The sequence below is a fragment of the Halyomorpha halys genome, unplaced genomic scaffold, assembly GCF_000696795.3.
Source record: "Halyomorpha halys isolate HHAL.00 unplaced genomic scaffold, Hhal_1.1 Scaffold760.1, whole genome shotgun sequence".
Classification (NCBI taxonomy): Eukaryota; Metazoa; Arthropoda; class Insecta; order Hemiptera; family Pentatomidae; genus Halyomorpha; species Halyomorpha halys.
Window position 1 is genome coordinate 81,717 of NW_027106953.1, and position 12,597 is coordinate 94,313.

The 12,597-nt window shown below is 30.7% G+C and overlaps 1 protein-coding gene across 2 annotated transcripts in view; it reads left to right on the forward strand.

The window, feature by feature from the left end:
* The window catches only part of LOC106685968 (sensory neuron membrane protein 1), a 96,502-nt gene that overhangs the window by 28,518 nt on the left and 55,387 nt on the right, over positions 1–12,597 (forward strand). The gene's annotated exons all lie outside the window — the stretch shown is intronic.

Genomic DNA, 12,597 nt, shown 5'->3' on the forward strand with positions numbered 1-12,597 from the left:
TGTATAATGTTTAAACTTTTTGAGACTGGATATTATTGTTTAAATATAATAAATTTTATCCAATTTTAGTCTCGAACAATTCATATTTCTTTCCGAAGTTTCGGCCAATTCGCCCATCCTCAAGGACAGTCTTGAATACAATTTTAAAAAACTTTTTATAGAATATTCTGCTCAGGCCATTAATTCACAATTAATTAACAATATTTGTTGTGAATACAAAATATTGTAGTGATAAATTATAATAGGAAAAAATAACTGCGGTTAATAGTTTTAATTTTTAATTTAATATGAAGAATTAACGAAATAGTGTAATTTTGGACTAAAATTATTGACCTGGGCCTGCATAAGGTTTCTAAAACTGTGTTTAAGATTGTCCTTGAGTTTGGCCAAATTGGCCGAAACGTGGGATTTATAAAGAAATATAAATTTTTTTGAGGCTAAAATTACATAAAATTTATTTTATTTAAACATAAAAAAACTATTTAATGTTAACCAAATAATTGTTTTTTCTGCTTTGTTCCTTTATTGACCGATACCTGGATTATCAACCTACAATCTACTTCATACGGTCAACTATCCACTATTTTTCCATGATGTATTTTATTATTAAGGCGCGATGCTTCTAACTCCGGGTTCAGCAGAAAATTGTTTTCTGTTACTCTGTCGCAGTGAGTCAACTCTGTGGTTCTGGATACCTCCTGGGGTCTGACCAGTTTCATAAATTAAGGGTACCCTTAATTGGGTAAAAATTTGGCAGTCGAGCGTGATTCTGACCAAATCACCTCCTTGCACAACCGTTGGTTTAGTACATACCCTTCATCGGTTATAGTGGTACAGGTTTTAATTTTTTTTTAATTCTGCCCAGGTCATTAATAACAGTCAAATCACCCTATTTTGTCACAATTTCATTAATTTTTAAAACTTTTAATTTTAGATCAACTTAAAACTAACAACTATCTTATTAACCAATGGTCGAAACGTTAGACTGTTGATGAAATAATAAAGAGTGTTGAGACTTAACAGGGATACAGATTAATTTGACACATATCATATTATAACCCAATTTAAAATTTAATCATTAGGTCCTAATTAATAAATTTAGACCCTCAATTTATATATAATGACTTATTAAAATATACAAAAGGTACTGAAGAATCTAGGCGTCGATCAAGTCCCGATATATCTTCATTAGGAGATTTTGAGAATTTCAAAATGTAACATAATTAGTGTAGCCTTCAACTCAAGGCCAGGCGCCCCTTCACTTTTGATTGGCTGGTTGGATTTGTACTGGACTGTATATTATTAATTGTAATGATAAATGAAACATAATTAACAGAAAAGAAAAATCAATTGCATAAATTAAAGGTGGTGCAGGGGTGGCCAAAATAGAACATTTATGATTAAGTGTGTTAATTAATTTTGATTACGGTTTAGAAATACTTAAGATATGCCTATTGATGATAATGATGATGATGATGATAGTGTGAGTTATAAGGATGGGTGTGGACATACTCCATGATTCGATTGTCCTCCCCGAATTACAATCTCCTTCTCTGTCCTAGGGAGCACTTCAGAGTGTCTCTACTTACTCATTTTTTCACTAATGAAAGGAAGAGCTTGTAGAAAAAAAAATGGCTCTCTGATGCCTCAAGTTTCTTCTTCTCCTCAGAGAGGACTAGAGCTCCAAAACTAGAGGAGGTAAGCTTTTGCTGTGGGCCACATGCCGTGCTAGTAGTGCCTATAATCATTGTGGCTCATCCATTCCAGACTTTCGGTACTCCAAACAATTTCTCTTATTTATGGTTAACAGAATTTCTTTTTGGGAGTGGTGTCTACTTTGTAACCTCTTCAAATTCCTTGTATCGTATTTAACAATAAAAATCCATTAATTATGATCTACCTAGTTCGAATCTTCAACACTCCGTTTACAGATAACTGTTCCTGCAAGAAACTGTTTTTCCTTCTTTAGAGTTAGTTCATCTGATCAAAATTTAAAATGTTTGGTGAATAGTGTAAATCTGAGGGAAAAAATGTTATATTTGAGGTTTAAAAGTTTGTACTTCTTTTAATTTTATCGAGTTTTAAAAATTATTTTATTTTGTTTAGTGATACAATTAACATAGCAGATATGGTATAAACTAGGTTATGTTTATATATTTATTTTATTTTTTAAATTATTTTATTTCTTTATTTTTTGCAGTTTTTGGTATGATGTGATTTCATTTAATTGCACATTTCTGTTATTCTGAAGGAACATTGTCAAGAATAACATTTATTTTCAATCTCTCCATTTATCTTAATATCATCAGAACTGTGATTTACGAAAACTTCATAATATTATTATCATATTTTATTTTGGAAGTAATCTTTCTTAGCTGATGATTTTTTTTAAGTGTTTTTTTAAGCATCACAAAAAAACACCATATCCCTTCGACCCACAAGATACCAAAATCATAAGAGGATCGCATTAAATCAACAGATTTTCCCAAACACACCTAATGCTTAGATAGTGCCCCAAAGGATCTTCCACCTAAACATTGACTTATCCACTAACCTACCCCACTCCTCTCTCTTAGGTCAAGTATGATTTTTAATCAATAAAAATAATTTTATTTGTGAATAATAGTGATAAATGAACAGGTAATTATCGGAAATGTCACAAATATTGTCAATAGTAATACCAATTTCAGTAGGTTTCGGTTATTTTTTACATAGGAATAAATATATTTTTCTTAACTGATTAAGATGTTAAAAAAAAAATCATTCCAATAAAAAAATGAACGGTTTATATTTATAATAATTCGAATATATGGGTTTTGTTTAAATGCCATTATTTGTTTTTAATTCCTATGTATCCACTACTTTGGACTACATCGGGACCAAAGACAGCACGTCGATTCCGAATATTACAGCACTTATTGGCAAACGGTCTAAACTTCCGATGTATTACAAAAGACTGATCTACATAACTATAATAAGGCCTATCTGGGTATACGGAGTTGAGCTTTGGGGCTCCACTGAACTGAATTTCTCTGGTATCCAATCCTTACAATCCAAATTCCTTTGTAAAATCATCCATAAAGACCTTAATGTTCCATAATTAACAGATTTTGCCCGAACCATGTCTATTAATAACCAGATATCCCTGACCTTGCTTCTTCTCCATTCCTGACAGCCCTCCGAGGTGCTTGAAAAGAATTTGGCCTCGAAATTCTAGTGTAGAAATATTATTGGAGTGCTACCAATGGGTAATTTCTCTACTTGCCTATATCATATTATTATGATCTTACATCAAATTTACCAGATGAATGTTATGTAAATACAGTTGTAAATATCATTAAATAAATAAAAATGAAATAATTTTTAAACCTTAAAAAGATGTTTTGAATAGTTATGACAAATTATTGATTTAATACTGGATTTAATCGTTTTTAATTTAATGTTTAACTTTTAAAAAAATAAATAAACCATATATGAAAATGAGGCAAAAATAAGGCTCACCATAAAAATAATTTGTTTAAAAGACTCTAAGTGGAGGGTCGTACTAAGACCGGTTTTCTCAAAATAGATTTAAATCTCCGTTGCACCCACCCATCGATAGCCAGTCGTCGGACAGATTTCATATTAATTAAGGCGGTATTGATTTCCGTTAGTAAGATAGCTTCTATGCATTTTTTATCCTGTTCTGCTTACTGTCAAGACGTTCCTAGGATTCATTTAAGGATTACTCTATTTTTTTCATACAGCCCAAGGATTTTTAGGAAACTATTTCATAATAATTCATTAAGAGTTATGATAATTAGAGCAATATATCAGGCATTTTCATATTATCTTGATTTATTCGTCCTAAACTTTATTAGCAGCTACGTGGTAGCATTTGTAGCTTCATTCATATAATTACAAACACATCCTCAGTTACTTATGAATAAGATAAAATATGGATAATTATAAATAAATGAATATTTTCTTTATTAAAGGGTCATGTTTTAAATGAATTGACACTTTTTAATTTATGGAAAAAGACCAGTATAAAAAAGTATTTTTTTTTTTAAACTTAAATCTTCCACTGTTCAGGCCACTTTTTGTTCCATTACCTCAATTTGTTCAATTCCAAACTCTCTTTAATTACCATCATTTTTCACATTCATTTCTCCCGCACAACCTTAAAACATGCACCATTAAATTTCTACAAATATATTTCAATAGTGTGAAAATCTTCAAGTAAGTTATTGGTAGTAGAGGTGAATCCTACCTATTGCAGTGCCTACCTCTTTGGATTAGAGATAACAAAGTCCGTGTCTATCTTACTTAGTGTGCAGTTCATCAGTCTATTTCGTCATCTCTATCAACATCATCAATTCCTCCAATCTATATATCTATCTCGGTCAATTTAACTTTTTCACCTCTGCAAGTATATCGCGTATTCTTCATACATATCTTTCTGTTGCTGTAACCCGCATTGTAATATTAATTAACTAGTACCAATAGTATGATTATACCATTAATAAAAGCCAAAGCATGTTCACAACTTCCTTTTCTTTCTCTCTATCTTTCTTCTATTATTTCATCTTTATTGTTTAATCCATTTTCAGGAACATTTAAATCTTTCTATTTATTTTTTATCTCTTTTCATTCTCTATCAACACAATATTTGAAACCTCGAATTAACTATCCGTAGAAACTAGCTAATTCTGTGCATAGAGTGTGAGGGCATCAATATAGAACAGAGAAAAAAGTCAGTTATTTCACACCAATATTTGATTACTTTAATGAAAACTATGTATAATTACTAGTGAAAATTGATGAGTCTGCCAAGTATATGTAGAGGGAATAAAAAATAGCGGCTGTTTCAAAACGTTAAAAAATAATTGATTTTTCAATCGGATCTCTATATCTTTAAAACTACCGGCAACAATACTAAAATCTAAAAGAACATAATATAAATTAGGGTAAATTTGATAGAATTTGAACCATAATGGAGCTATTTACGTTCAATCGTTCTCGAGATATAGCTTATTAAAAATCAACATTTCACAAATATGTACAGAACGTACTGAAAGATTAGTAGTTACTAAATTTATTTTGAGAAATCTATATCTTAGGAACTATATGACGTTTAGATATTTATTAGCGCTCGAATTAAAGCTAGTTTAATGGACTATAAAGTAGTTTATTACGTTTATCGTCGTAGGAGTGGTAGTTTTCATGATATTTGCTAAAATAAATTGATTTATTGTTATTCAGACAAATTTTCATTTGCCAAATTTATATTCATATGTACCCTTACGAAGATACGTGTCATAAACTACTTTATAGTAAGTTCAATTTCCTTTATTTAGAGTGCTGGCAGACATATATCCGTCTAGAGATATGATAAAATATTATCAAATATTTTAATCAAACAACTAGAAATCAACAGTTTGTTAATTTGTTTTGTCAAATATCATAAAAAGTACAACTGTTATAAAGATAAACGTTATAAATTATTTTATTGTAAATTTAAGGAGCTTTAATTTGAGTGCTGGCAGACTGGTTTCTGAAATAAAGTTTGTTATAAATCAAACTTATCGTCCGAACTACTATAAATAAATTTATTTTAGAAAATAACATGAAAACTACTATTTCTACGAAGGTAAAGGTCATAAACTACTTTATAGTGGGTCAAACTACTTTTAATTTGAGTAATTATAGACATTGGTACGTCACATAGATCCTGAGATATATATTTCTCAAAGTAGATTAACTAACTATTAGTCATTCAGTTCCTTCATTCATTCAATCATTCTTTTTTAAGATATGATACTTTTTAAAAAGCTATATCTCGGGAACTAGTCGATATAAATAGCTCTATTAGGGCTAATATTTCAGCAAATTTACTCTTCTTTAAATGATGTTCCTTTAGATTTTCTGGTGTTGTTGGTAGATATAAACAGCAGCCATTTTTATTCCCCCTACTTATAGTTGGCAGGCTCGTCAGTTTTTACTAGTAACTATACAAAGTTTTCATTAGAGTAATCAAAATTTGGGGTGAAATAACTGCCTTTTTTTCTACCCAGCTGTTGTACTAATAGAACAACCAGTCAGTGGCCCAAGCAGTTTTTGTAACATTTCCTGTGTGTTGTCGCCAAGAACTCAAAACATTTTTAAGCCAGCCCGTCGTCGTACACTAAAATTAACAGGAATTTATAAGACTTCGTCGGAGAGATCTTTCCCTTCACATTCCTGAAAGCTATGGGACTATGGGATTTAACGTAGGACCAAAAGCTAATTAATCTGGTCTGTTAGCTATGGTGGGCCTTCGTATGATCCTAAGATCTATCAAGTAATTACATGTTCAGCTTGATGGGTATTGAACAAAATTATTATTTTAATATATAATTCAAAACACTATCCAATTATAGTCTCAAAACTTTCATTTCTTTTATACGTCCAACGTTTCGGCCAATCCATCATCTACTACCGGCCATCTTCAGGGACAATCTACTACAAAAGTTTCTATTATATGTATGATCCTACAAACAATTTAAATACTTAACATTATTATTTATAATTTACCTTACCTCAATAACACTATGAAAACAAATAATTTAACCACTCTAAAAACTTCATTCAGGCTATTCTGCCCAGGTCAAAACATTAATATCTATGAAAACATTAAAAACATTAGGTAAAATTATTTTTTGTTAATAAGTATATCCCACATATGTTTAATTACCTATTTAGTCAATTTACATTAAAACACAGTAAAATTATTTATCTGCAAACACTATTAATAAACTTTTATCACAACCATGCTTGTAACCTTCCTCTACTCAGTTCAAGCATTTAAAAAATTATTTATCATAACTACATTTTTGTCAATTTTTCTCTTTATTTCATTAGCAAAAATCCTATCAAGGCCAACTATAATTATCCACATACAACTTATCCAATATTATTTATAAATTAATCTTACTTAATATCTCTACATAATGTTGATTTAAAATAATTATATTTAAAATAATAATTGATTATAAATAATAATGTTAAGTATTTAAATTGTTTGTAGGATCATACATATAATAGAAACTTTTGTAGTAGATTGTCCCTGAAGATGGCCGGATTGGCCGAAACGTTGGACGTATAAAAGAAATAAAAGTTTTGAGACTATAATTGCATAGTGTTTTGAATTATTTATTAAAAAATTACCAGTCTCAAGAAAATATTAAGATTATATATAAAAAAATTATTATATTTTTGTAGAATCTTTTCTAAAGTTTTATTTTGTAGAATCTTTCAAACACTTTCTCAGTATGAATATTTTGACGGTAAAAATCAAGAAAAAAGATAGTAGTGTACAGAATTATTTAACTGAATCATGACAGAATATTTTATATAGACTAGGATGATGCATAATATTGAGTTTCTGATGCATCAGCCAAAAGATGGGGAAAAAGCCCCGAAACGTGTATGAAAGAAAAATAGGTCTATAATGAGAAAATATAAGAAGGGTTCCACAATATAAAACTTACTTGGAAAATAATGATTAATTAAAAACATTGAATAAACTTTTAAAAAATAAGGTTCAAAATGAATCATCACAGACATTTGCGATTGGTTTAGTGCGTTATAACTTAAATTACTAGTTATTAATCATAATGATTAAAACAAATTTTTTTAGAACCTTATAAAACCTAAAATCTTATTTTTTAAAAAATAAAACTATTAAAGAATATTATTTTAATTTAATTGATGTTTTAAACACATAATTACACTTTTTTAAAAGACAAACTCTCAAATTAGATCAAATAATTATGCATTAAAATGAGTAGAATTTCAGCTATTCATATGAATGATTTTCCTGCCACATTTGTCCCAATGTTACACTCGGTGAAATTCTGCGCCAATGATTTCATTGCCAATTAGAGTCTAACTGAATTTGGTGTCCTGCACGCTTAACTAAGCATTCAACAATTTAACTCATATCTGATGTTCGACGTAAATAGGACACATACAGATCAATCCTTAAAACAAAAAGTGGCTCATTTAATAATCTCCGCCAGATTGAAGTTTGGATGTACCTATATGCCATTTGCCTAAAAGTCCTCTACACAGTCGATAATTATTATTGTCTCTAAGTTATTCAAGGCAGTATAATTGTTTATGTTATGTAATGAATGAAAATCCCGAACTTCAACCCAATATAGATTACTCAACGGGAAGTCTTTCTTGTGTATAGCTCCACTTCATCTTCCAATAACCAGGTTGCTGGAACGACCATCCACCCCTCGACAAATAGAAAGTGAAATTCTTGGACAAACAATAAATAGCATTTCATAAGAATACCACTATACGTGCAGTAGTAATTCACTTAAGATTTTTATAGGAAGGAAAAACGCTTAGGTATGAAATAACAAAAACAGGGGAAAAAATACAAGGTAGTATATGCAGTAAGTAATAATTGTTTTTAGATCTATTAAACTCAATAATAAAATAATAATGTGAACCTATTCGCTCCATGAAGGGTTATGTGTTATGTACTTTGTAAAGAAGCACTGTTTACAGAACAACAGTTATTCAAAAAGGTGATTTTTTCCAGATAATTCAAATTTTTCACCAATTAAGGGTAACCTCTTTATGAGGCTGGCTGGATCCTAGGAGGGCTACAGAACTCACAGGGTTGACTCACGACTACAATGTAACGGAAATTAATTATCTACCCTAGTTGGATTCGAACACGAGACCTTGGCGATAGTGCCGAAATTCAATGGTTGTTCCGGGTAACCTACGGCAACCGAAAGGTTGAATTGAAGATGCCACCATAACACATTATTATAATAGCCTACAGGATATACTAGCGCCCATGTGGCCAACAGTCAAAACTAACCTCCTCCAGTGCTCTCTGTGGTGAGAAGCAACCCAGACAAATGAGAGATAGCCTTTTTGTCTTCTGGCAGAAGCGTCCATCTTTTCTTTTTGTTTACTCATCATCAATATCTACCATGAGTGAGTAGATTTACTGGAGTAGCTGTTAAAATAAAGTTACTTTAGTGACTCCTCGAAAATTTATTCTGAAATATCTATGATTGGGCTTATTTGCTTTGAATTGGCCAATACGATCGCCCCATAAAGCAAAATTTTCAAAATTGTTTTCTAAGAGTTATAAATTATTTTGGATAATAATTTCTGGTAAAATAAAAAGCCTTCACAACTCTAACCATTTAGTTAATTAATCAATAAGATTACGTTTCGGACACTTTCCTTTATCCATTTTTAAATTCTTTGTATTAGAACACTGAATTACAACACATTATTTGTCATTTTCTCGGCAGTATTCAATGTTGCCCATTCAATTCCCATAACTGCTGTAAGGGAACAGTTTGTTCTAACACGATGAAATATATTTTAAACTAAAAAAAGAAATGTGTCCGAGTTGTCATCTAATTAAATAATGAAAATATTTTGGAGTTGGATTTTTAATTTTTCCACAAATTATTATTAAGTCAAATTTCCCTTCACATTAGTTACTATCTTGTCGGAAATTTATGGTATATTTTGAAAACTTCGACGATTGAATTGAAAATTGTTTTATTACGGTAGTGAAATTTGGATTTTTATGAGGAAAAAAAAACATGTTATTCTTTTAAAACCATTTTATATCCATAATAGACTACGATAGGAAGATGATGTTGGTAACTGAACTATATTTTTTGTAAAGTTCAATTAAATTAATTCTGTGGTACTAACTCCAAGGACCCGGGTTCAAGTCCAGTTGGGGCAGATAATTATTTATTCTGTTACTGTATCCGTGGGTTCTGGTTCAATCCTGGGGTCTAACCAGCCTCATAAAGTGGTTACTCTTAATTGGAGAAAATCTGGTGGTTGAGCGCGATCTTGCAAAAATCACCTGCTTGTATAACTATTGTTCTAAAAACAGATATTCCTTACAAAGTACGGAAGATGGTTAACATTAGTAAAATCAAAATAAATAAATTGAAAGATCCCTGACTGACCGTGCGTAAAATTAAAAGGAAGATAATTTGGGTGCGGTCAAAGAAAAACTCAAATATTCGTTAAACTATTTGTTATGAGCTAACGTTTCGGTCCAGGTTGCAGGGGTTTATCAGAGCTAAAAAAAGACAGAAACACTTAAATGATGTAAACATATATTATTAATATTATTATTGGCGCAACAGACCGTGGAGGTCCAAGGCCACTTAAGTACATCGCGCGTACTTAAGAAATACATCGTGCCTTTCATGACGTAGTTTTCATAGGGTGAGTTCGTCACTTCCACGCATATTTTTGTTAGTGCCACTCATTGGCTAACGGTAAGTATTTTATAATTATATGGTTGAAAAAATCCCGGATAGAGCCGGGGACTCGAACTCGCAACCTTTGGGTTGGCAGACACGCTGCTACCGTCACCCCCCCCCCCCCGCCCAGTAAACATATATAGACAAACTAAATGAAAAATGAAAAAGATGTACAGTGAAACGTAAAAATTAAATAAGAATAACAAAAGGTCATATAAAATAATTGAAAATGGAAATAAAAACAGATAAAAAAAATTTATAATACACACAAAAGATGGAAAAATGGGAATAAGAGTAAAATCGAGAATATTTTTTTTAGCCCTGATGGAGCCCTGCAACGTAAGCCGAAACGTTGGCTCCTAATAGTTTCACGACTATTTCAGTTTTTCTTTGATCGCATCCGAGCCAACTTCCTTTTAAAATAAATAAATTTCCAAGATGGGATAAAGCAAACAATGATAAAAATACATCTCAGCCTCAAAAGCAGAGAACTTCACTATTTTTAGTTCCTTTATTTCTAAGCTGACCCAATTCATCCAACTGTTTCTTGTTTGTTCTGCCTTCATAGATATACGATAGAAACACAAAACTAAGTGAGCCTTTATCTTAGGTAGTGTTTTTATATATTGCTTTAGAGTATCGCTAGGATTAATATTTACTTTTACCTTTCCATAAATGCATATAAATATTAGGAATTATCTTTGAAGGAAGAGAATATATTGCAATGCAATAGCTTTTAAATTAGTATTACTGTTAATTGTCAGTATAAAAATAATCATTTAAAAAATAGAATAAGCTACAATTTTCATTTTTTTATTCATATAAATTTACAATATGTAAATTAATTTATTTTAATTTTATTATCGTTATTAACAATTTAGCGAAATAAAGATAATATAAACATAAACATAGTTTTACTTACTATAACAATGTGTGTATATTTGGGAGTTTTTTTATTTATTTATTACCAGATGGCCCTGGTAATAATAATATTAATTATAATTTTTTTTAGTACGATCTATTTTATTTGAGCCAACAACAATTGCTAATTATAAACATCTCTTAGATACAGAATACCCTGGATTGTAATACAGCAGATACCGTAATGGCAAGAAGTATTTTATTTATTTATTTTTTTCCAAAGGCATTGCGTTATTTTTTTTTAACATATAAGTATTTTTTTTCCTTTTAAAGTTTATTTCGTTGTGTCTAATTATATATTTTGAAAAAAAAAAACTGCTGCTTCATTTATTTATTTATGTTTTTTTTTTCTAATCTCATTTCCAGCCCATAAGTATACATTGTTAATCCCAGCTCAAAATTCTTTCAAAAAGTTTCTACTGAGGCACTCGATATATGTAGCACTAACGATAAACTGATACCAAACCTGATCAACACGAATATTTGGAAGCAGATGACAATTATATTATATTTTTTAAACTTAAAAATGAGACAAAGAGTTCGGATTAGCCGTGAAAAAGCGCTTGGCTTTTCTTTGGACTTTAATTAAATTAAGGGATGAAAAAAGGTAATTAGTGTAGTGCTTTAAGTGCAATAAAAAATCTCTAATCCCAACTAAATTGGACCTGCCTAGAGGTCGATAAATGGTCAAAATCTATTTACTAGGCAGGCATTTTCACAACAAAATAAAGCAGATTTAATTTAAAAGTAAGGCTTCTCTGATTTTATCGTATATTTATCATTACAATGATATAGTAACAGTACGCGGTGTTGTATTAATAATTAACATTTTCATACCCGTGGAAGCAGGTTCACAACAAATACTTTTTAGGTTAACTGCTCAAAATTTGTCAAGTATTTATAGCTATCGGGAGGCTTATTAATAAAACAACTTGGGGAATACCAGGGAGGCTTCAGGAAGGGAAGATATTGCCAGGAACAGATTCAAAACTTTAAATTACTGATAAAGTATTATATGGTGAGACCCAAAAACCTCTACATCTCCTTCGTCGAATTCAGGAAAGCCCTCAGTACACAGGAAACCTTACTGAGAATACTAAGGGAATATGGAGTAGACCAAAAAACAATAAACCCGATAAAATTAACACTACTGAGCATAAACTCCAAATTAAAGTTTCAGAGACTAATCAGTAAATCATCCCAGGTAAAAACAGGACTAAGACAGGAAGGCGGCCTGTCACCAATATTATTTAACATAGCACTCGATAAAATCATGAGAGAGTTCTAGGAAATAAATAACACAGGGGCCGTAGCAGATGATTTAGCCCTCCTAGTGGAAACAGAGGATGATACAATTAGGCAGATAAATACCCTGAAAGAA